Source organism: Macaca mulatta, chromosome 9, assembly GCF_049350105.2.
Source record: "Macaca mulatta isolate MMU2019108-1 chromosome 9, T2T-MMU8v2.0, whole genome shotgun sequence".
Classification (NCBI taxonomy): Eukaryota; Metazoa; Chordata; class Mammalia; order Primates; family Cercopithecidae; genus Macaca; species Macaca mulatta.
Genome location: NC_133414.1, coordinates 36648600 through 36675069, shown reverse-complemented (window position 1 = coordinate 36675069; position 26470 = coordinate 36648600). Strand labels below are relative to the sequence as shown.

The 26470-nt window shown below is 43.5% G+C and overlaps 1 protein-coding gene and 1 pseudogene across 10 annotated transcripts in view; both read left to right on the top strand.

The window, feature by feature from the left end:
- Positions 1-26470, top strand: part of LOC107000097 (uncharacterized) — a 118167-nt gene that overhangs the window by 73416 nt on the left and 18281 nt on the right. The gene's annotated exons all lie outside the window — the stretch shown is intronic.
- On the top strand, positions 14470-14564 carry LOC114670174 (U6 spliceosomal RNA; annotated as a pseudogene).

The window sequence follows — 26470 nt, the reverse complement described above, 5'->3', positions numbered from 1 at the left end:
TGATTTATCTAATTGGTTTTCCTTTGACAAGGAAAGAACAAGATTAGTGCGTAAGATGCCTGAATTATTTCTTCGCGTTATGTCCATCGCAATAGGTCACCAGTCTACTAATACTCTCAGCCTATTCCTAGTCCTTGGATTGTGAAGATTTTCATTGTAGGCAGTTCCCAAATATTTCATCACCATTTCTTAAAAGTAGAGACACAAGGATTCTCTTGCTATCATCCCTCCCCCTTTAAGAAATTAAAACTGCACAGCAAAATGAACTATCATCAGAGTGAAGCGATAACCTACAGAATGGGAGAAAATTTTCACAACTTATCCATCTGACAGTGGTCTAATCTCCAGAGTCTACAAGGAACTTAAATTTACAAGGAAAAAAAAAAAAAATCCCCACTAAAAACTGGGCAAATGGCCAGGCGCAGTAGCTCAAGCCCGTAATCCCAGCACTTTGGGAAGCCAAGGTGGGTGGATCACCTGAGGTCAGGAGTTTGAGACCAGCCTAGCCAACTTGGCAAAATTAGCCAGGCGTGGTGGTGGGCACCTGTAGTCCCAGCTACTTAGGAGGCTGAGACAGGAGAATCGCTTGAACCTGGGAGGCGGTGGTTGCAGTGACCTGAGATCACGCACTGTACTCCAGCCTGAGTGACAGAGCGAGACTCTGGCAAAAAAACAAACAAACAAACAAACAACTGGGCAAAGGACCTGAACAGACACTGCTCAAAAGATATACATGTGGCCAACAAGCATATGAAAAAAAAATCAACAATATTGATCATTAGAGAAATGCAAATCAAAACTACAATGAGATACCATCTCATACCAGTCAGAGTGGCCATTATTAAAATGTCAAAAAACAACAGATGCTGGTGAGGGTGCAGAGAAAAAGGAATCCTGTTATACTGTCGGTGGGAATGTATATTAGTTCAACCATTGTGGAAGACAGTGTGGCGATTCTCAAAGACCTAGAGGCAGAAATACCATTTGACCCAGCAATCCCATCACTGGGTATATACCCAAAGGAATATAAATCATTCTGTTATAAAGATACATACATGAGTACGTTCACTACAGGACTATTCACAACACCAGAGACATGGAATCAACCTAAATGCCCATCAGTGATAGACTGGATAAAGAAAATGTGGTACATGTACACCATGGAATACTATGCAGCCATAAAAAGGAATGAGATCATGTCCTTTGCAGGGACATGGATGGAGTTGGAAGCCATTCCTCAGCAAACTAATGCAAGAACAGAAAACCAAACACCACATGTTCTCACTTAGAAGTGGGAGCTGAATGATGAGAACACATGGACACATCAGGAGGAACAACACACACTAGGGCCTGTTGGGGGACAAGGGAGAGCATCAAGAAGAATCAGCACCCCTTTAGGGTGCTGACCTTAATACCTAGGCGATGGGATGATCTGTGCAGCAAACTACCATGGCACACGTTTACCTATGTAACAAATCTTCACATCCTGCACATGTATCCCGAAACTTAAAATAAAAGTTGAAGAAAAATATATATAAAAATAATTTTAAAAACAAAGTTAAAATGTTTTTAATGACATATTTTACCTTTTGCTTTCCTTCTGTTCCTTTCCTTTCCTCTCTCCTCCTCTCCCCTTTTTCTTCATTTTATTTTATTTTATTTTATTTTATTTTATTTTATTTTAAGACAGGGTCTTTGCTCTGCCACCGAGTATGGAGTACAGTGACACCATCATAGCTCACTGAAGCCTTGAACTCCTTGGCTAAAGCAATCCTCCTACCTCAGCCTCCCGAGTAGCTGGGACTACAAGCACATGCCAACACACTCAGCTAATTTTTAAATTTTTTGTAGAGACAGGGTCTCATTATATTGCTCAGGCTGGTCTTGAACTCCTGGGCTCAAGCGATCCTCCTGCCTTGGCCTCACAAAGTGCTGGGATTACAGGTGTGAGCAACCATACCTGGTCCTTTTTTTTTTTTTTCCTTTTAGAACACTGTTCTTAGAGTGAGATTTTTTTTCATGTTTCATTTCTTACATATTTTCTCAAGTTGTGGATTGGGTCAGGGTACTTTAAAACTCTTCCCAGAAAAGACTGGTGAAGAGAAGCCCAAGGTCAGTATAATGTTTCTTCAAGATGCTTTCCAGAGAATCTAAAGGAAAGTCAATACCAGGATAATCCAAACTTTTAGACTCCCCAGTCCCAATATCAATTAATGATATAAGTAGTTTATAATTGATTCATGCTGGCTGGGCACAGCAGCTCATGTCTGTAATCCCAGCACTTTGGGAGGCTGAGGTGGGCGGATCATGTGAGGTCAGGAGTTCAAGACCAGCCTGACCAACATGGTGAAACCCCATCTCTACTAAAAAAATAAAATAAGCCGGGCGTGGTGGCGTGCACCTGTAGTCCCAGCTACTCGGGAGGTAGAGACAAGAGAACTGCTTGAACCCAGGAGTCAGAGGTTGCAGTGAGCTGAGATTGTGCCACTGCACTCTAGCCTGGACAACAGAGCAAGACTCTATCTCAAAAAATAAAACATAAAATGACTCATGTTGACCTTCTGTGTGACACTCATACTATTCAGTTCTTTTTTTTTTTTTTTTTTGAGACAGAGTCTCACTCTGTCATCCAGGTGGGAGGCCAGTGGTGCCATCTTGGCTCACTGCAGCCTCCTCCTCCTGGGTTCAAGCGATTCTCCTGCCTCAGCTTTCCAAATAGCTGGGACTACAGGCATATGCCACCACGCCCAGCTAATTTTTGTATTTTTAGTAGAGATAGGATTCTCCATGTTGCCCAGGCTGGTCTCGAACTCCTGATCTCTCTTATTTTTTATTTTTTTATTTTTATTTTTTTGAGACAGAGTTTTAATCTTATTGTCCAGGTTAGAGTACAGTGGCACAATCTTGGCTCACTGCAACCTCCGCCTTCTGGTTTCAAGCAATTCTTCTGCCTCAGCCTCCCAAGTCGCTGGGATTACAGGTGCCCACCACCACGCCGAGCTAATTTTTGTAATCTTAGTAAAGACGGGGTTTTGCCATTTTGGCCAGGCTGGTCTTGAACGCCCAACCTCCGGTGATCTGCCTGTGTTGACCTCCCAAAGTTCTGGGATTACAGGCGTGAGCCACCACGCCCGGCCCTTTGTTTGTTTGTTTGTTTGTTTTAGATGAAGTTTTACTCTTTTTGACCAGGCTGGAGTGCAATGGTGCAATCTCAGCTCACTGCAACCTCCACCTTCCTGGTTCAGGTAATTCTCCTGCCTTAGCCTCCCGAGTAGCTGGGATTACAGGCGCACACCACCACGCCCAGCTAATTTTTGTAATTTTAGTAAAGACTGGGTTTTGCCATTTTGGCCAGGCTGGTCTTGAACTCCTGACCTCAGGTGATCCGCCTGCATTGGCCTCCCAAAGTTCTGGGATTACAGGCATGAGCCACCGCACCCGACCTATTCAGTTCTTTATATTCTGTTAACTTTTTTCAGAGATTGGGTCTCCCTATATTACCCAAGCTGGAATACAACAGCATGATGGTGGCTCACTGCAGCCTCGACCTCCTGGGATCAAGCAGTCCTCCTGCTTCAGCCTCCTGAGTAGCTAAGACTACAGGCATGAGCCACCAAACCTGGTTAATTTTTTTAATTTTTTGTAGGCCAGGTGCGGTGGCTCATGCCTATAATCCCAGCACTTTGGGAGGCCAAGGTGGGCGGATCACCTGAGGTCAGGAGTTTGAGACTAGCCTGACCAACATGGCAAAATCCCATCTCTTCTAAAAATACAAAAATTACCCAGGCATGTTGGCACACGCCTGTAATCTCAGCTATTTGGGAAGCTGAGGCAGGAGAATCACTTGAACCCAGGAGGTAGAGGTTGCTATGAGCTGAGATCGCGCCAGGCTGCACTCCAGCCTGGGCGACAGAGAGAGACTAAAAAAAAAAATTTTTTTTTTTTTTTTTTAGAGACAGGGTCTTGCTATGTTGTCCAGGCTGGTCTCAAACTGCTGCCCTCAAGCGATCCTCCTTCCTCAACCTGCCAAAGCTATTCAGTTTTGTTTTGTTTTGTTTTTTTAAGAGGGATTCTTGCTCTGTCACCTAGGCGGAGTGCAGTAGCACAATCATGGCTCACTGCTGCCTCAACTCCCTGGGCTCAAGTGATCCTCCCACTTAGGCCTCCCAAGTAGCCAGGACCACAGGTGTGCACTACCATGCCCAGCTCATTGTTTTATTTTTTGTAGAGATGGGATCTCACATGGTTGCCCTGGCTGCTTTTGAACTTCTGGCTTCGAGCAATCTTCCTGCCCAAGTTTTGGGATTATAGATTTGAGCCACAGAACCCGGCCCACTACTCACACACTTAATACACCAAGCCTTGCAGAAACTGCCAACATCTTTAAATGGAACTATCAGCTTCTAATGTAGCTCAAGGATCCCAAAAGTCCCTTCGATTAGGCCTTGGTCAGGATTTGGATGTAGAGAAGAGAAATTATGTCCTGGTGACAGGCCCTGCCTAGCAATGTTAACTGGGCAGTTATTCTAAACCACATCAAATGATCTGATTGATCTCAGGTGGGGCACAGGCACTTACATTCTTCTAAAGCTTCCCCAGGCAATTTTCATGCACAGCCAGCATTTAAAACTCTTTTCCTAGGGTGAAACCCATATCTTAGTTTGCCAACTGGATGCTTTCTCAACTTCCCAGATCCCTGATCGGGGTCCTAGATTTGACATACGACTGCAATTCTGGGAGGGGAGGGGAGTGGTGGGAGTGACGGGAATGATGGTGTCGGCCCAGTCGGCCCCTGGCAGGATGGGGGTAATAGTGGGAGCAGGGGCAGCCTTGCAGGAGGTAGGCTCTTACATACAGCATTTGGTCTGTGCTTTAATCCAAATGCAAGTCCATGATTCAAGAGTCTTTTCTCCCCGTGGTCCTGTCTGACTCAGACTCTGAGAAGAGCTGGCAGGAATGAGTTCATCAAATGCCTTGGTCATGATAGGAAGGATGAGGTAGCATGATACCACAAGAGGCATGGGGGAGAGGAGAAAAGAGAGAAAAGAGAGCACCAGAAAAGAACAGAAAAAGGCACTGAACGTGGAAGTAGAAAGACAAAGCATGAACAGGATCAAATTCTCAGTCCCAACATAGAGATTGCCATGCTTTCTCTGACCCTGATAGTTTTGGTTTCTTTCTGGGACATTAGCATAATAGAAAATGGCTGTAAGAGTTAGAAGAGCAAGTGATTTTCTGAGCCAATGGGATGTCTCAGGGTCCCTTTAAAAAAAAGTATGTTGTTTGATTATGCATAAAATTTCCTTAAGGAGAGCCCACATTTTCTTTTCTACATTTAAAAAAAAAAAAACAAACAAACAAAAACTAGGACTGGAGCTGGGTACAGTGGCTCAAGCCTGTAATCCTAGCACTTTAGGAGGCCAAGGCAGGCGGATCACTTGAGGCCAGGAGTTTGACACCAGCCTGGCCAACATGGACAAACCTCATCTCTACCAAAAAAAAAAAAAAAAATTAGCCAGCCATGATGGCTCGTGTCTGTAATCCCAGCTACTTGGAAGGCTGAGGCAGGAGAATCACTTGAACCCGGGAGGTGGAGGTTGCAGTGAGCCAAGATCATGCCACTGCACTCCAGCCTGGGTGACACAGCAAAACTCTGTCTCAAAACAAACAAACAAACAAAAAAAAAAAAAAAAAAAAAACCGGACTGGGTGTGGTAGTTTATGCCAGTAATCCCAGCACTTTGTGAAGGTTGAGCCCAGGAGTTCAAGACCAGCTTGGGCAACATAGTGAGATCCCATGTCTACAGAAAATTTAAAAACCAGCCAAGCATGGTGGTGTACTCCTGGCTACTCAAGAGGCTGAGGTGGGAGGATTACTTGACCCCAGGAAGTCAAGGCCACAGTGAATAAAATAAGGCTGAAAATAAAACCCCACCAAAGGAAAAGTAACAAGATTTAAAGCTATACTTTCGGCTGGGCACGGTGGCTCAAGCCTGTAATCCCAGCACTTTGGGAGGCCAAGACGGGTGGATCACGAGGTCAGGAGATCGAGACCATCCTGGCTAACACGGTGAAACCCCGTCTCTACTAAAAAATACAAAAAACTAGCCGGGCGAGGTGGCAGGCGCCTGTAGTCCCAGCTACTCGGGAGGCTGAGGCAGGAGAATGGCATAAACCCGGGAGGCGGAGCTTGCAGTGAGCTGAGATCCGGCCACTGTACTCCAGCCTGGGCGACAGAGCGAGACTCCGTCTCAAAAAAAAAAAAAAAAAGCTATACTTTCAAACAAAGGCCTGGACAGAGGATTCTGGAAAGATGATCGAATAGGAAGCACCAAGAATCAGTCTCCCTATCTAGACAACAATTACCCGGGCAGAATCTCTTTGTCATAACTATTTCAGAACTCTGGAATCTATTGAAGACTTGCAGCTTTCAGCAGAAGACTTAGATGGTAAATTATGGATAATTTTGGTCAATTTCAGCTCTTGGTGCAGTAGCAACTACCCTTTTCCTTACCACCTTTCCCCATGGCAGGCAGCTGTGCATGTGTTTCTTTTTCTTTTTTCTTTTTTTTTTTTTTTTGAGACAGAGTCTCTCTCTGTCACCCAGGCTGAAGTGCAGTGGCTCAATCTCGACTCACTACAACCTCCACCTCCCAGGTTCAATCAATTCTGCCTCAGCCTCTCGAGTAGCTGGGACTACAGGTGCGTGCCACCACACCCAGCTTATTTTTGTATTTTTTAATAGAGACAGGGTTTCACTATGTTGGCCAGGCTGGTCTCGGGGGCCTCATGATCGGCCTCCCAAAGTGCTGGGATTAAAGGCATGAGCCACCGGGCCCGGCCGCATGTGTTTCTAAGGCAGATTGAACCAACTTGCAGGAGCCAGGGTCGACAAAGAAGCCCTGTCCTCCAACTATTAGGAATCTCCACAAATATCAGAATCACTGGTTTCTGCTTTTGATCACAGAGGCACAAACGAAGAAACGGTGGACGTTTTTGTTGCACCTCTGTCATTGTGGCAAGACCCTCTTCTGGATATGAAGGGCCAGCGCCCTTCCCCCACCTTCATTTTTTCTTTCTTTCCCCCTTGGGAGTCAAATACTAAGTCTGGGATAGTCAAAAGCAACTGAATATACATGGAAAATTCGGAAGTACTCACACCTCCCAGGGAAAGGTGCAGGCTCACAAGAGGCCTCAGAAAACATCAGCTTTCCACCTCAGCCTAACTTCTTGTCACAGAGGCAGCAAACAACATTAAAATAACAACAACAACAATAAAGAAAAACCATAACAAAGAACAGCAAACTCTGAGAATCTGATTTCCAGAGTTACCGTGTTTTAGTTACTTATGTAGAGACAGAGTCTCACTCTGTCACCCAGGCTGGAGTGCAGTGGGACGATTTTGGCTCACTGCAACCTCTACCTCCCAAAGAAACAAAAAAAATTCTAGAGCTGAAAAGCACAATAAAATGAAACATTCACTAGAGGGATTCAAAGGCAGATTTGAGCAGGCAGAAGGAGGAGTCAGTAAAGTTAAAGAAAAGACAATGGAAATTATTGAGTCTAAGGAACAGAAGGAAAAAAGATCGAAGAAAAGTAAACAGAATCTAAGGGACTTGTGGGACACCATCAAGTGGACCAACATGCATATTGTGAAAGTCTAATCTCAGAAGAAGAAGAGGGAAGCCAAGAGAATATTCAAAAAAGTAATGGCTGAAAACATCCCAAACTTGAAAGATATGAATATAAACATCCAAGAAACTCAATAAACTCTAGGTAAGATAAACTCAAAGACCCACACCAAGACACATTAGAATCAGACCTTTGAAAGACAAAGATAAAATCTTGAGAGCAGCAAGGGGGAAGGGGTTCATCACATACAAGCGTCTCTCAATAAGACTGTCAGCACATTTCTTCCAGAAACTCTGCAGGCCAGAAGACAGTGGGCCAACGTATGCAAAGTGCTAAAAGAAAATAAAACCAACAACAACAAGAATCCTATATCTGGCTTAATAGTTCTTCAAAAGTGAGGGAGAAATTAAGACATTCCCAGATAAAAAATGAGGGAGAGCCGGGTGTGGTGGTGTGTGCCTGCAATCCTGGTTGCTCAGGAGACTGAGGTGAGAGGATCACTTGAGCCCAGGAGTCTGAGACCAGCCTGAGTAACACAGCAAGATCCTGTCTCAAAAAAAAAAAATAGAAAGAAAGAGAAAGAGAGAGAAAGAAAGGAAAAAAGGAAAGGGAGAAAGAAGGAAAGAAAGAAAGAAAGAAAGAAAGAAAGAAAGAAAGAAAGAAAGAAAGAAAGAAAGAAAGAAAGAAAGAAAGAAAGAAAGAAAGAGAAAGAAAGAGAAAGAAAGAAAGAGAAAGAAAGAAAGAAAGAAAGAAAGAAAAGGAAGGAAGGAAGGAGAAAGAGAGAAAGAAGAAAGAAAGAAAAAGAAAGAGAGAAAGAAAGAAAGAAAGAAAAAGGGAAGGAAGGAAGGGAGGAAGGGAGGGAGAAGAAAAGAAAAAAGAAAAGAAAAGGAAAGAGAGAATTACCACTAGACCTGGCCCACAATAAATGCTCAGGAAAGTCATACAGTGTGAAATGTAAGGACATTAGACAGTAACTGGAAGCCATATGGAGAAACAAAGATTCCAATAAAGGTAAATATATGGGCCATTATAAAAGGTGGTATTATTGTAACAAAGGTTTTTAGCTTCACTTTTTGTTTTCTATATGATAGACTATATGATAGTCTCTTAAGAGACTAATACATTTTTAAAAATTAGTCAAAGAGCTAGTATTATTATAACTTTGGGTTGTAATTCCACATTTTGTTTTTTTACTTTTAAGACACAAAAGCACTTAAAATAATTATTAGTTTATGACTTGGGGCAGCACATTATAAACATGTAATTTCGTGACACCAACAAACAAGAGGAGTGAGGACCTAGCTATAAAGGAGCGGAATTTTTTTATTTTTATTTTTTAAATTTTTTTATTTTTGAGACAGAGTCTCGCTCTTTTGCCCAGGCTGGAGTTCAGTGGCACAATCTCGGCTCACTACAGCCTCCGCCTCCTGGGTTCAAACAATTCTCTGCCTCAGCCTCCCGAGTAGCTGGGATTACAGGCACCTGCCACCACACCCAGCTAATTTTCGTATTTTTAATAGAGATGGGGTTTTGCCATCCTGGCCAGGCTGGTCTTGAACTCCTGACCTCGTGATCTAGCCGCCTCAACCTCCCAAAGTGCTGGGATTACAGGCATGAGCCACCGCCCAGCCTTGTATGTTATTTAAGTTAAATTGGTATAAATCCAGATTAGAATTTTATAACTTTAGGAAGTTAAATGCGATCTCCATGGTAACCACAGAGAAAATAGCTGTAGATATACACACAACGAAATGAGAAATTAACTTAAATTTTCCACTATAAAAAATCAAGTAAACACAAAAGATAGTAAGGCAGGAAGCATGGAACCACTTATGTGCTATCTTCAGATGATTTTTATTAGATCCAAAGACACAATCCATTGGAAGTGAGAAAATGGAAAAAGATATTCCATGCAAATAGTAAGTAAAATAGGCCAGGATGACTATACTAATATTAGACAAAATAGACTTTAAATTTTTTAAAGTTACAGTTGACAAAGAAAGACACCATAGATTAATAAAAAGGTTTGGTACAGCAAGAAGATATAATAATTATATGGCTGGGGGCAGTGGCTCATGCCTGTAATCCCAGTATTTTGGGAGGCTGAGGTGGGCAAATCACTTGAGCCCAGGAGTTCGAGACCGGTCTGGGCAACATAGTGAAATCCCATCTCTACAAAAAATTTTAAAAATTAGCCAGGCATGGTGGCACGTGCATGTGGTCCCAGCTACTTGAGAGGCTGAGGTGGGAGGATCACTTGAGCCCAGGAGGTTGAGGCCACAGTGAACTGTAATCATGCCACTGCACTCTAGCTTGGGCGACAGAGAGAGAACTTGTCTGAAAATTATAAGCATTTGCTGGGTGTGGTGGCTCATGCCTGTAATCTCAGCACTTTGGGATGCCAAGGAAGGTGGATCACCTGAGGTCAGGAGTTTGAGACCAGCCTGACCAATATGGTGAAACCCCATCTCACTAAAACAATACCATAATTAGCCAGGCGTGGTGCTCTGTACCTGTAGTCCCAGAATCACTTGAACCTGGGAGGTGGAGGTTGAAGTGAGTGGAGATCATGCCACTTCACTCCAGACTGGGTGACAGAGCAGGACTCTGTCTCAAAAAAAAAAAAAAATATATATATATATATACACACACACACACACACACACACATCTATGCACCTCACAGACCATCGAAATATGTAAAGCACAAACTAATAGAATTGAAGGGAGAAATAAACAGTTCTATAATAAAAGTTGTAGACTTCAGTGCCCCACTATCAATAATGGATGGAACAACCAGACAGAAGATAAGTAAGGAAATAGATGATTTAACAAAGTAAACCAACTGTATGTCTATTAGACATATACGGACATAGAACATGCTACCCAACAACAAAAGGATACACACTCTTCTCAGGCGTACATGGGAAGTTTTCCAGGGTAGACCCTATGTTAGGCTACAACCCAACGGCCGATTATTTAAAATATCATACAATGTGGCCAGGTGCGGTGGCTCACACTTGTAATCCCGGCACTTTGGGAGGCCAAGGCTGGTGGATCATGAGGTCAGGAGATCGAGACCATCCTGGCTAACATGGTGAAACCCCGTCTCTACCAAAAACACAAAAAATTAGCCAGGCGTGGTGAGAGGCGTCTCTACTAAAAATAAAAAAATTAGTCAGGCATGAACCCCAGAGGCAGAGCTTGCAGTGAGCCGAGATAGTGCCACCGCACTCCAGCCTGGGCAATAGAGCAAGATTCCGTCTCAAAAAAAAAAAAATATATATATATATATATATATATAAAATATATATGATGTATATATATATCATACAATGTATCCTCTCTGACCACAGTGGAATAAAGGTAGAGATCAATTACAGAAGTAAAGCTGGAAAATTCCTAGAAATTAAACAAACACACCTTTAGAAATTAAACAACACACCTTTTTTTTTTTTTTGAGACAGGGTCTCACTCTTTCACCCAGGCTGGAGTGCAGTGGCATAATCACAGCTCACTGCAGCCTTAACCTCCCTGGGGGCTCAGGCGATCCTCCCACATCAACCTCCTGAGTAGCTGGGACTACAGGCACAGGCCACCACGTCTAGCTAATTTTTGTATTTTTTCTTTTGTAGAGACAGGGTCTTGCCATGTTGTCCAGGTTGGTCTTGAATTCTTGGGCACAAGCAATCCACTGGCCTCCCAAAGTGCTGAGACTGCAGGCATGAGTCACTGCACCCAGCCTAATTATTTTATCATCAAATTAGATAACAAGGAATTATGCGCTAAAGAAAAAAGTACCATATGGTAGGTCAGCATTACCAGCCTAAGCATTCTTCACAGCATTCTCAACTCACAGGAAAGCAACCGGCCAGAAAAATCAGGAAATTTCAGAAAGAATATCTCATTACAGCATAATTTTTTTTCACTAAAACAGAAAATAAAAATGAAGCTGCAACCAAAATAAATTTCCAAATGGCTCATTTGTTAGGCAAGCACATTTACTGATAGTGAATTAATTAAATCATATTTAATTCCAGAAGCCAGAGAAATGTGTCCAGATAAAATAAACTGGTTTAAGACTATTCACGTTTGGGTAAAAAACAGTCACTCAAACAGTTGAGGATATTGAGAGCAACATCAATAGCCAATTTTAAAACAACGCAAATTATTTTGAGTGATTTTCCTTGGCTTCTAATCACTCAACAGATATTTCCAACACTATTCAGTTGCTGTTTATTCAAGGAGTCAATGCCTGGTCTGAAGTCACTGAATATTAGCCTCTATGAATGGTCTACGTGGAACAAATATAATTGAGAATATTTTTAGAGCACTCAAGAAAACACTAATTCAGTACAACCTCATGGGGAATCTACTAAGATGTGTTAAAATGGATAGTTATAAAAATCACTATCCATTTTATGGTGGTTCACGCCTGTAATCCCAATGCTTTAGGAGGTCAAGGTGGGAGGATGGCTTAAAGTCAGGAGTTCAAGACCAGCCTAGGCAACAGAGAAAAACCCCCCCCATCTCTACAAAAAATACAAAAATTAGTGAGGATGCTGGTGCATGTCTGTAGCCACAGCTACACAGGAGGCTAGGGTGGGAGGCTTGCTTGAGCCCAGGAGCTGGATGCTGTAGTGAGCTGTGATAGCACAACTGCACTCCAGCCTAGATGACAGAGTGAGATCCTATCCCCCAAAAAAACTATGTGGAGAAGATAAAGGCCTGGTTTAACAAATTTACAAAGTTTTTTTTTTTTTAATTCGAGGTGTTGGAAGACTTCTTTGTATTCATTGTACTAGTCATCAGCAGGTACATATGTGAAAAATATTTGACTATCATGTGTTATTCAACCAACAGTGTCAACAGTGAACTTCATTTGTTCTCAAGGGCTTAATAATGTTCAGTCCCGTGAATTTTTGTCATAAATAGAAGCAAATATCCTCATTTGCCCTATCACACAGCAGTTCGATGGTTTTGCAGTGGTAAAATTGTACGGATTTTTTTTTTAATCTCATAGTTGATTCACATTTTTCTAAATGAGGACTTTCTGTGACCACTACAATTCTGAATGGCTTTGAAAAGTAGCTTCTGCGGCAGACTTGGTAATGTTTCTTAATGAATTAAGCCTAAAACTACAAGACGAAACAGAGGTTGTATGGAAAACTTCTATTCAATAAAATCATTTGGATGACAACAATGTGGTTGGAACCATAAGCAATATCAAGCCGCTTTATTTACTCCCTCTGCTGTCAAAAATTAAAACAAGAAGCAAGATCTCCATCCCATACAAATTTGCAGAGAATACATTTTCCAAAACTGTTCCAGCAGTATTTTTCATACCTCAATGCAACTGCAAAAGATATTCTCATATTTCTTTTTTTTTTTTTTTTTTTTTTTTTTTGAGACAGAGTCTCGCTCTGTCGCCCGGGCTGGAGCGCAGTGGCGCGATCTCGGCTCACTGCAAGCTCCGCCTCCCGGGTTTACGCCATTCTCCTGACTCGACCTCCGGAGTGGCTGGGACTACAGGCGCCCGCCATCTCGCCCAGCTAATTTTTTGTATTTTTAGTAGAGACGGAGTTTCACCATGTTAGCCAGGATGGTGTCAATCTTCTGATCTCGTGATCCGCCCACCTTGGCCTCCCAAAGTGCTGGGATTACAGGCGTGAGCCACGGCGCCCGGCCAGGATATTCTCATATTTCAAAACCCATTTAACTGTGCTGTTGAGGAGCCTCTACATAATCTTTGAGGGGAAATGATTAATCTTCGGTGTAGTAATCAATTAAAATCTTATGCTATGATTGATATCAGTGTCCAGCAGTATCTTATTTGTGTCAAAAAGACATTTCTTTGTTTTGTAAGTACCTATATAATACCTCAATTTGCCTGTTAGCCTACAAGGGGCTTTTCTTTGCAGAAAATAGAAAAGCCCCTCGTCTAGAGGGCTGTAGGTGTCTGAAAGTTGCAGAAAAAATGTCATTAAAAGTTGTATTGAAGGCTGGGCACAGTGGCTCACGCCTGTCATTCCAGCAGTTTGCACCACCGAAGCAGGCAGAACACTTGCACCCAGGGGTTAGAGACCAGCCTGGGCAACATAATGAAACTCCATCTCTACAAAAAATACAAAAATTAACCAGGAGTGGTGGCTCGTGCCTGTAGTCCCAGCTACTCGAGAGGCTGAAGCAGGAGGATCTCTTAAGCCCATGAGATCGAGGCTGCAGTGAGCTGTGATTGTACTACTGTCTTCCAGCCTGCACGACAGAGTGAGATCCCATCTCAAAAAAAAAAAAAAAAAAGTGACACTGAAGGATTGCTTGCCAGGGAAAGCTTGGTTAAGTATGAAGTCTAATTATTCCAATTTAGCAAACAAAACCTTATCTGCAGTCATGTTACTTTAATCAAAAATAAAAGTGGGCCTGAAGCTACATCTTTCTACTACTATAAACCTAACATGAGCAATTTCGTTTCAGCAAACACCACCATCTGTCTCATCGGTGCTGCCAATTTTAATTTTTATTAGTTTTATAGTTTTGTTTGTATTTCATTTGTACATCTTGTATTGGATTCAGACACCAATAACACTAAGGAGTTTAATATTATGTTTGCTCATATGTATGTAACATTATATTAAAAATAGCCTTTATTTATTTTTGTCAAGACGTGGTTTCACTATATTGCCCGGGCTGGTCTCAAACTCCCCAGCTAAAGCCACCTTGCTGCCTCCACCTCCCAAAGTGCTGGGATTTCAGGTGTGAGCTACTGCACCTGGCCAAAAAATAGTCTTAAGTCACAATTCTAAGGTGGACATTTATTTTTCTTTATAAGCGTCCAGTTTTAAATATTCAAATTTGAATGAGAACGATACAGCGAAGATTAGCATGGCCCCTGGGCAAGGATGACATGCAAATTCATGAAGAGTGCCATATTTTAATAAAATCTTGAGCTGATGTTCACCTCAAAAATCCATCCATCAATCAATACTTGATTTTGAGAAAACATTGCCTGAAGTTGAACATCCTCCCAAGATCAGAGCAATTGTCTCAATCAGGTGTTAGATGTGAATATGAATGCGAAGCCCGAATCTTCCCAGATGTATTTTCACTTACTGAAAAGGAACCTTATGAATACACATAAATCTGCTACTTTGAGAAGTGTGAAAAAGCTAAGTGCAGTACTTCTCATCAAGTGGTCATGGAAATGGCGGCGTGTCCGGAAGAGGCTCTATTAGGCAGAATTGACCTTGACAGCAGTCTGGGCTTACCTCTTCAGATGCAGCAGTCCTCACCCTGAACATGCACAGAATTACCTGGAGAGCTTGTTTAACAGGTTCTCAAACTTCTCTTCCAAAGATTTTCACCCGGCAGTTCTAGAATGAGACCCGGGGATATGTATTTATAGTAAACATCTCAGAAGATTCTGACTGTGAGGCTACATGGACCACAATATTTTGAGAAAAATGCCCTCATGACTCCTGATTTTCATGGCTTCATTCTGTCCTTCACTTTATTATTTATTTATTTATTTATTGAGATGGAGTCTCGTTCTATTGTCCAGGCTCAAGTGCAGTGGTGTGATCTTGACTCACTGCAACCTCCACCCTCTGGGTTCAAGCGATTCTCCTGCCTCAGCCTCCCGGGTAGCTGGGATTACAGGCGCCCACCACCATACCCAGCTAATTTTTGTATTTTCAGTAGAGACGAGGTTTCACCATGTTGGCCAGGCTGGTCTAGAACTTCTGACCTCAAGCAGTCTGCCTCCCTCAGCTTCCTAAAGTGCTGGGATTACAGGTGTGAGCCACCGCGCCCGGTCTGTCCTTCACTTTAGATCCCAGATCTTTTTCAAAGCTGCAAGCTTGTTTTGTCTGCAAGGACTCCCTACTGTACAAGGTGAGGTGGGAAGAGGTCAGCCATTCTATCTTGCTATTCTCTTCATCGTTATAAATCCTAAACCACACTTTCTGCAGAACATTCTAGAATATAGCAGTGCCTTGGGCTATTTTGTTTGTAACTAACTAGAAGCAATTTTCTTGCTTTCAGGTTTAAAGATTCAAATACCAAATAAGTCAACTTGCAGTTGAAGAATAAAATGTGACCAAGACTCATTCTCTATCATTATAGTTTTTTTTTTTAAAGTCTTGAACAACATAAACAATCGACACAGTCTTCATTTAGTGATTTTCTGAAATCTCCACTGAAGTTTCATACATACACAAAAAAGCCCTTGCTTCGTTGCTTGCAAAATAGATGAATACCATCATGTTAGGCCAAAATAATTAGTCCAGCCCATGCTTAGTGGTTAATATTAATATAAAACCCCTACAACTCAATATTAGTCTCAATATAAGACATCAAAAACCTAGTGTTGGCAGGGAGCAGTGCTTCACACCTGTAACCTCAGCAGTTTGGGAGGCCGAGACAGGTGGATCGCTTGAGTTCAGGAGTTTGAGGACAGCCTGGGCAACATGGTAAGACCTGCCCCACTTATCTTTACTAAAATTTTTAAAAAGATTAGCCAGGAGTGGTGGCATGTGCCTGTTGGGGCTGAGGTGGTGGGAGACTCGCTTGAGCCTGGAAGGTGGAGGTTGCAGTGAGCCTAGATCATGCCACTGCACTCCAGTCTGGGCAACAGAGTGAGACCCTATCACTGAACCAAACAAAACAAACCTAGTGTCACTAAAAAACACTTTTAAAAAGTGTAAAATTCAGGCCACTTCCTAAGCAAACATTGCTGAGGAAACCAAAGTGTTAGTTTGATTTTCTTTTTCTTTTTTAGAGACAACGTCTCACTGTGTTGCTCAGGCTGGAGGGTGGTGGCATGATCACGGCTCACTGCAGCATCAGCCTCCTGGGCTTAAGTGATCCTCTGGTCTTGGCCTCCTGGAGTGCTGGGATTACAGGTTTGAGCCACACTGCACCCAGCCCTAGTCTGATTTTCTTTACTTTACTTTTCTTTTCTTTTTTTTTTTTTTTTGAGAGGGAGTTTCACTCTTGTTGCCCAGGCTGGAGTGCAATGGAATGATGATCTCAGCTCACTGCAACCTCCACCTCCCAGGTTCAAACAATTCTCCTGCCTCAGCCTCCCAAGGAGCTGGGATTACAGGCATGCACCACCATGCCTGGCTAATTTGTTTGTATTTTTGGTAGAGATGGGGTTTCGCCATGTTAGCCAGGCTGGTCTTGAACTCCTGACCTCAGGTGATCCGCCCACCTCGGCCTCCCGAAGTGCTGGGATTACAGGTGTGAGCCACCATGCCCGGTCCCTAGTCTGATTTTCAATGAGTATGTTCCTCCACTGCCAGTCCCCACAACCCATTGCCTGTTAAAACACAAAGCATTTATTAGAAACAAAAGGTTTTTCTAGGAAGGGAAATATTTTTTAGCACTGGGAAATGACAGGGTCGAGGCTTACCTGGTAGCAAAAAGCCCTGGGGCGGTGACTTCTAGTCCCAGTTCAGCTCTTGATGTTGATGTGACTGGAGGAGACTTGGGTTCACTGCCCGATTTCCTGCCTGTGAACCTAGAAGAGCAAGCCCCTTGCGTTTCCAAGGAATCCCGAGTGTGGCACATAAAGTGATGGTGAAATAACAGCCTTGCTGTTTGTGACAGTTCCTGCACCCCTTCTGATGGCCCTGCCATTCAGATTATTCACCACTTGTTTATTCTCACTTTCTTTCTTTATTTTTCTTTTCTTTTTTTTTTTTTTTTCATTTATTTATTTATTTTGAGACAAGGTCTCACTCTGTCACCCAGGCTGGAGTACAGTGGTGCGATCCTAGCTCACTGCAGCCTCAAACTCCTGGGCTCAAGTGATCCTCCCACCTCAGCCTCCCCAAGTAGCTGGGACTACAGGTGTGCACCACCATGCCTGGCTAATTTTTAAATTTTTTGTAGACACAGGGTCTCACTATGTTGGTCTTGAACTGCTGGACTCCAGTGATCCTCCCACCTCAGACTCCTAACGTGCTGGGATTACATGCATGAGCCACTGTGCGTGGCCCTATTCTCAATTTCCACACCTTCTCTAGATCGTGCCCTGTTCCCTGACCTCCCAAGTCTCCTGGCTGCAGCCTCTGCTAGTGCACCCACCGAGCAAGCTTTTCACAAACATGACTCCTGACTCCCCAGTTCCCCTCCTGCCCGAGCGTTCTCAGGCCTGGCTCCTGTCGCACAGAGCTCACCTCCATGCCTCTGCCCGTGCTGTCCCTGGACAAGCCCCCCAGCCAGGTGGCTCTCAACCTGGTGGCCTCAGTGTGGTCTTCCCAGTATGAGGCTTACATGTCTCCTGACTCCCACCCACCCATCCCTCCCAGGGGCACCCCATGTGCACTGTAATAATGCCCCTTGTGTGTCATCACTAGGTCATGGCCCTCCTCAGGGCCTGGGTCTCCCCTAACTTCCTTCGAGTTCCTAGTGCTCTGTGCACACTGCACCATCTCCTCCCCGCTCTAACCCCCATGATAATTAGAGGTGAGACTTGTCATTCTTCAGTGGTTTGGCCTGTAAATTTGGGTTGATGAAAGATGAGTTGAATGGAAAAAGGACACAGGTTCAGGAAACCTAGAATACCCTGAAAATCCTGATTTTTATCCTCAACCTCAAGTATCTTATTTCACACATGTCTAAAGATCAACTTACTTCCCAAGGTTTTTTCTGGCTAAATAGATTCCTTCTTTCTTTTTTTTCTTTTTTTCTTTTTTAGATGGCTCTGTCACCAAGGTTGGAGTGCAGTGGTGCATTCTCAGCTCACGGCAACCTCTGCCTCCTGAGTTCAAGAGATTCTCCTGCCTCAGCCTTCCGAGTAGCTGAGATCACAGGCATGTGCTACCATGCCCAGCTAATTTTTGTATTTTTAGTATAGACGGGGTTTCACCATGTTGGCCAGGCTGGTCTCGAACTCTTGACCTCAGGTGATCCACCCACCTCGGCCTCCCAAAGTGCTGGGATTACAGGCGTGAGCCACTGTGCCCGGCCAGATTCCCTCTTTTCTGTTTTGTTTTTTTTTTGTTTTTTTTTTTTTTTGAGACAGAGTCTCGCTCTGTAGCCCAGGCTGGAGTGCAGTGGCCGGATCTCAGCTCACTGCAAGCTCCGCCTCCCGGGTTCACGCCATTCTCCGGCCTCAGCCTCCCGAGTAGCTGGGACTACAGGCGCCCGCCACCTCGCCCGGCTAGTTTTTTGTATTTCTTAGTAGAGACGGGGTTTCACCGTGTTATCCAGGATGGTCTCGATCTCCTGACCTCGTGATCCACCCGTCTCAGCCTCCCAAAGTGCTGGGATTACAGGCGTGAGCCACTGTGCCCGGCCAGATTCCCTCTTTTCTTAATCAATAAACATTTCACAATGTCACAAACACCAGGAACTAAAAATATCATTTTAGCTTAGTATTTGTCCTTATACTATCGCATTTTATATTTGGGAGGTGAAATGGTTTGGATCTGTGTCCCCGCCCAGATTTCATGTCAAACTGTAATCACCAGTGTTGGTGGTGGGGCCCGGTAGAGGCGATTGGATCATGGGGCAGAATAGCTTACCACCAGCACCTTGGTGCTAGTTCTCGCAAGATCGGGTTGTTTTAAAGTGCGTGGCAACTCCCCTCTCTGGCTCGTGCTCCTCCGGCTCTCACTTTCACTTCAAAAATGAACTAATACAAGAGGGTATCCATATAATTCATTATTGTATATGGAAGCAGTAACATCCCACTAATGGGGCATCATAGGGAGGGGATACGTCCCCTTTAAATGACATTTCTGGATAAATGAAAATGACCACCAGTCCTTTGAAAATTTCACTTTTTTTTTTTTTTTTTTTTTGAGACGGAGCCTCGTGCTGTCACCCAGGCTGGAGTGCAGTGGCGTGATCTCGGCTCACTGCAACTTCCGCCTCCGAGGTTCAATCCATTCTCCTGCCTCAGCCTCCTAAGTAGCTGGGATTACAGGCTCCCGCCACCATGCCTGGCTAACTTTTTGTATTTTTTTTTAGTGAAGACGGGGTTTCACTATGTTGGCCAGGCCGGTATTGAATGCCTGACCCCATGATCCACCTGCCTCACCCTTCCGAAGTGCTGAGATTACAGGCATGAGCCACTGTGCCTGGCTGAAAATTCCACCATATTTGATGGAAGTCTTGGTTTTTTAAACAACAAAATTAGGTATGACAATACTTACATAATTGAGAATCAATGGATGTCTTTCTGAAATAGATAGATGCCTGCCTCCTTGTACAATGAAAAATCAACATAACTTTTTTCATGGCATCTCCAAAACACCACTGAAAGCCTCGTGATTGAATATTGTAATAATCTAGTACTAATTTTGCTTCTTGGAATTCTTGTCTCTCAGTAGTAAATTGCCAGATGATACTTTGTCCTGTTGTTTTACTTGCTAACACCTCCTAATGTACTGCTGCTCCTTGGCACCATACCTGGAAACCAGATCACCAAACTTAGGAGTTAGAAACATGCTCGTGGACGGTGGGGGAAAATGTAAAATGGTGCAGCCATTATGGAAAACAGTATGGCGGGTCTTCAAAAAGTTAAAAATGGAATTACCACATGATTCAGCAATGTCACTCCTGGATATAAACCCCCCCGACCCTGAAAAATTGAAAGGAAGGTCTTCAATATTTGAACATCCATTTTCATACCAACATGATTCACAATAGCCAAAAGATGGACACAGCCCACGTGTCCATCAATGGCCAAATGGATAAAGAAAAGGTGGTATATCCATGCAGTGGAATATTACTCAGCCTTGAAAAGGAAGGAAATTCTGACATGCCACATGGATGAACCTTGAGAACACTATGCTAAGTGAAATAAGCCAGTCACAAAAGGTCACATACTGTGTAATTACACTGATATGAGGTACCTTGAGTTCTCTTGTCTTCATAGAGATAGAAAGTAGAAGGTGGTTTCCAAGGACTGAAGGGAGGAAAAGTGGGGTATTGTTGTTTAATGGGTATAGAGATTCAGTATTGCAAGACAAACTAAACTGTACACTTAAAAATGGTTAAGATGTTGGCTGGGCGTGGCAGCGCACACCTGTAATCCCAGCACTTTGGGAGGTCAAGGCAGGTGGATTGGTTGATCTCAGGAGTTCAAGACCAGCCTGACCAACATGGCAAAAGCCCGTCTCTACTAAAAATACAAAAATTAGCAGGGCGTGATGGCATGTGCCTGTAATCCCAGCTACTTAGGGGGCTGAGGTGGGAAGATCACTTGGACTTGGGAAATGGAGGCTGTGGTGAGCTAAGATTGCCCAACTGCACTCCAGCTTGAGTGACAGAGTGAGACCTTGTCTCAAAAAACAAACAAATGAAAAAACAACAAAAAGAGACATTAAATTTTAAGATGTTAAATTTTATGCTATGTGTATATTGCCACAATTAAACATAAATTTTGAAAAAGGAGTTAGCATACATTAATTCATTCAAAAAACATTTCTTTTGTGTTTATTATATATCAGACTCTGTTCTTGGCAGCAGGGATGAGGGGCTGAACAAAACAAAGTTTTGGCTTTCATAGAACTTGTGTCCTAGTATATAGTATATGATAGCAGACATAGCTTTGCTGTCCACCCAATCAAGTGCATCATTTCAGGTTATTGGTTTTCATAAAATAAATGTATTACCCAGAAAATCTGCAACTTGACCCATTTCAATGACGAATATATCTGAAGCTTAAATATCTTAATTCTAAAACAGCATGATGGTTACAATGATTACAATGTTTTAAATCAGGCCAGGCATGGTGGCTCACAGCTGTAATCCCAGTGTTTTGAGACGCTAAGGTAGGAAGGTTGCTTGAGCCCAGGAGTTGGAGGCTGCAGTAAGCTTTGATCATGTCACCGCACTCCAGCCTGGGTGACAGACCAAGACTCTGTCTCTAAACAATAAAAAATAAATTTTAAAAATTGATCTATCTCTAATCTCTTTTGAATGTGGTTTTGTTGTTTGTTTGTTTTGAGACAGAGTCTCGCTCTGTCACCCAGGCTGGTGTGCGGTGACACAATCTCGGCTCACTGCAGCCTCTGCCTCCCAGGTTCAAGTGATTCTCATGTCTCAGCCTCCTGAGTAGCTGGGATTACAGGCATGTAGCATCATGCCCGGCTAATTTGTTGTTGTTGTTGTTGTTGTTTTTAATTTTGAGATGGAGTCTCGCTCTCCCTTGCCCAGGCTGGAGTGCAGTGGCGCGATCTCGGCTCACTGTAAGCTCCGCTTCCCAGGTTCATACCATTTTTCTGCCTCAGCCTCCCAAGTAGCTGGGACTACAGGTGCCCACCACCATGCCAGGCTAATTTTTTTTGTATTTTTAGTAGGGACGGGGTTTCACCGTGTTAGCCAGGATGGTCTCTATCTCTTGACCTTGTGATCCATCCGCCTCAGCCTCCCAAAGTGCTGGGATTACAGGAGTGAGCCACCGCGCCCAGCCAATTTTTGTATTTTTAGTAGAGAAGGGGTTTCCTCTGTTGGCCAGGCTGGTCTCGAACTCCTGGCCTCAAGTGATCCACCTCACAAAGTGCTGGGATTACAGGCGTGAGCCGTGTCTCCCAGCCTGCAATGACCTAATTTTTAACAAAGATGATCACACGGAAAGTTATTTTAGAACAATTTGTTTATCAGTTAGACTGCCAGCTAAGTCATCTTCTACTAAAGTTACTTCAGGCACTGAGAAATATTTTCCATTGTTTTTTTTTTTTTTTCTGATGTTTGTGGAGAGTTAGAGTGGCCCCAAAGGATGACCTCCAGATAATAGGGACATGGCATATATCCTAATCAAGAATGTGAGTGCCAAGAGGTTAGGAATTATTTTTCTTTGCTTGGATTTTAATAACTACTGGCTAAACATCAGACATAAGAAAGTACTTGAGGCCAGGCCTGATGGCATGCACTTGTGGTACCAGCTACTTGGGAGGCTGAGGCAGGAGAATTGCTTGAGGCCAGGAGGTTGAGACCAGCCTGGGCAACATAGCCAAGCCCCGTTTCTAAAAAAAAAAAAAAAAAATTTTTTTTAATTAGCAGGAGCTGGGTGTGGTGGCTCATACCTGTAATCCTAGCAGTTTGGGAGGCTGAGGTGGGAGGACTGCTTAAGCCCAGGAGTTCAAAACCAGCCAGAGCAACAAAGTGGGACCTCGTCTCTACAAAAAAAAAAAAAAAATAACCAAGTGTGCTGGCATGTGCCTGTAGTCCCAGCTACTCAGGAGACTGAGATGGGTGGATCACTTGAGCCTGGTAGGTTGAGGCTGCAATGCGCTATGATCATGCCTGTGAATAGCCAATGCACCCCAGCCTGGGTGACAAAGCAAGACCCTGTCTCAAAAAGAAAAAAAAAGAAAAGAAATTAGCAGAGTGTGGTCTTGTGCATATAGTCCCAGCTACTGGGGTGGCTCAGATGGAAGGATCACTTTCAGCCCAGGAGTTAGAATCTGCAGTGTGCTATGATCACATCTGTGAATAGCCACTGCACTACAGCCTGGACAACATATCAAGACCCCATCTCTCTTTAAAAAAAAAAAAAAAAAAAAAAGGATACTTGATGAAGCCAGATTGGCTATGACACTAAATAACATTGTAAGGGATATTATTGGGATATTAAATGTATAATGTGCTTGGATCCCCCGACACATATATGACCTTTCCCTACTCTGTTGGCATCATGCATCTGCCTCAGGCAGGATTACAATTTTTGTGTCAAGAAGGCAAGGCCAGGCGCAGTGGCTCATGCCTGTAATCCCAACACTTTGGGAGGCCGAGGCAGGTGAATCACCTGAGGTCAGGAGTTCAAGATCAGCCTGGTCAACATGGTGAAACTCCATCTCTACTAAATACAAAAAATTAGCCTGGCGTGGTGGCGCACACCTGTAGTCCCAGCTACTCAGGAGGCTGAGGCACAAGATCAGGCCACTGCACTCCAGCCTGGGAGACAGAGTGAGACTCCTTTAAAAAATAAAGAAAAAAAAAGGCAAAGAGAAAGAGTAAATGTTTGATTTTGCAAAATAGGCTTTTGAAGAGATAGGGTTTTCTAAATTCCAAGTGTTCCGTCTTTATTCGAATTAAATAATTAAAATTATTTTTTTTTAGTGAAATAGGGTCTCTGTCACCCAGGCTGGGTTGCAGTGGTGCAATCATAGTTCACTGCAGCCCCCAATTCTTGGGCTCAAGTGATCCTCCTGCCTCAGCCTCCTGAGTAGCTGGGACTACCAGCATGAAACACCATGCCCAGCTAATGTGTTAACTTTTTGTAGACATATTGCACAGCCTGATGTTGAACTTGTGGCCTCAAGGATCCTCCTGCCTTGGCCTCCCAAAATGCTGGGACTACACGTATGAACCACCACACTAGGCCCCAAATGCTTTTTTTTTTTACTGAGACAGACTCTCACTCTGTTGCCCAGGCTGAAGTACAGTGGCATGGTCTCGGCTCACTGCAACCTCCCCCGCCCAGGTTCAAGCAATTCTCCTGCCTCAGCCTCCTGAGTAGCTGAGATTAAAGGTGCGCACCACCACGCCCAGATAATTTTTCTATTTTTACTAGAGACAGGGTTTCATGATGTTGACCAGGCTGGTCTCAAACTCCTGGCCTCAAGTGATCGGCCCACCTCTGCCTCCCAAAGTGCTGGGATTACAGGTAGGAGCCACTGTGCCTGGCCTCTCCCTCTTTATGTTTTGAGACAAACTTGGCTGGGTCATAGATTGTTATAATGGCCTTATTTTTTTGTTGTTGTTTGAGACAGAGTCTCACTCTGTCGCCAGGCTAGAGTGCAGTGGCGCAATCTCGGCCCACTGCAACCTCCACCTCCCTGGTTCAAGCGATTCTCCTGCCTCAGCCTCCCAAGTAGCTGGGATTACAGGCACGTGCCACCACACCTAGCTAATTTTGGTATTTTTAGTAGAGATGGGTTTTCACCATGTTGACCAGGATGGTCTCGATCTCCTAACCTCATGATCTGCCCACCTCGGCCTCCCAAAGTGCTGGGATTGCAGGCGTGAGCCACCATGCCCAGCCTAATGGCATTATTTTTAAGCAATGGATGATCCTTTTAAAAAAAGTTAAAGGAAAACAGCAATTTACTTCAAACCAGAGTGCAAGGGAGCTCGTGGAAGCAGGAGGGAAAACAGGAAGAGCCTTTCCCTTCCACGTCTGAGCACAGAACTTTTCTCCTCTAGCCAAAGAATGCTGGGTGGAGAGGATGTCCCATGGGGAGATGTCTGATGGGTCAAGATGACAGATTTTGGAGATTTCCTACAACTTGCCTGGTGTTTTTCTCAAAGACTCAGTAACCACCTTTGGAATTACATTCGTGTTTATAATTTCAAGTTCAACGCATTACATAATCAGTGTCAGAATTCGTTATTCAGGTGGCTCCTGTGAGCCTGCACCCGACCCTCCACTCCTACCCCCATCTGGCTTCCCCGGCACATGGAAAGGTTTAACGCAAAGGATTCTTTCCTTGAAGAGCACGCATTGTTACTTTTTAAAAAGCATTAAATGTGTTATGTTGTTTTAAGGAAGTAAGAAACATTTCTTTTAGAGAAGTGATTACATCTCATATAGGGCTCATTTTGGGATCATGATTTAAGGCAAATCCAGACTGAGCACGGTGGCTCAAACCTGTAATCCCAGCGCTTTGGGAGGCCGAAGCAGGCGGATCACTTGAGGTCAGGAGTTCAAGACCAGCCTGGCCAACATGGCGAAACCCCGTGTCTACTAAAAATATTAAAAGTCACTACTAAAAACAGAAAAAATTAGCCAGGGGTGGTAGCACAAGCCTGTAATCCTAGCTACTCGGGAGCTGAGGCAGAAAAATCGCTTGAACCTGGGAGGTGGAGGTTGCAGTGAGCCGAGATTGCGCCACTGCACCACAGAGCCAGACTCCATCTCAAAAAAAAAAAAAAAAAAAAAAAAAAGAAAGAAAGAAAGAGAGAAATTCACTGGATTTAGGATGTCATTTCGGTTTCTTTATCAATTTGGCTCCCTCTAGAGGTCAGTTAGCAAATTTTAGTCAGCGCGACTTAACACCTTCGCCCTCTTTTAAAACAGAATAATTTCTCCTAGGAAGGTTTTGGGGAAAATGATTGAAATTGATTAATAGAGTCTATTTTTTTAGCAAACATTATATTTAATTTTTGCTTAAAATTACTAAGACTGGCCGGGCGCGGTGGCTCAAGCCTGTAATCCCAGCACTTTGGGAGGCCGAGACAGGCGGATCACGAGGTCAGGAGATCGAGACCATCCTGGCTAACACGGTGAAACCCCGTATCTACTAAAAAAAATACAAAAAAGTAGCCGGGCCAGGTGGCGCGCGCCTGTAGTCCCAGCTACTCGGGAGGCTGAGGCAGGAGAATGGCGTAAACCCGGGAGGCGGAGCTTGCAGTGAGCTGAGATCCGGCCACTGCACTCCAGCCCGGGCGACAGAGCGAGACTCCGTCGCAAAAAAAAAAAAAAAAAAAAAAAAAAAAAAAAAAAAATTACTAAGGCTGCCAGGTTTACCAAATAAAAATACACGACACCCAGTAATATTTACATTTCAGATTTAAAAAATTATTTTTAACCTAAGAATGTCCCAAATACACTAATCTAGCAACTCTGTGTATCTCTGTATATCTGTATATAGAGACATACACTATATATACAGTATTTTACTCCTTATTTGTTGAATGAGGATTCTGAGGATCAAAACATCCAACTCCAGCCTCTCATTTTCCCATGTTCCCATAGCCTGTTCTTGTTTTTTCATTCTAAATTTTCTTCTAAGTTCTCAAAAGAAATCAGATCATAGGTCTGGTCAGATAACTTGATTTTAAGCTTCAAAGATCCTGAGATACTGAAGGAAGCCAAAATAT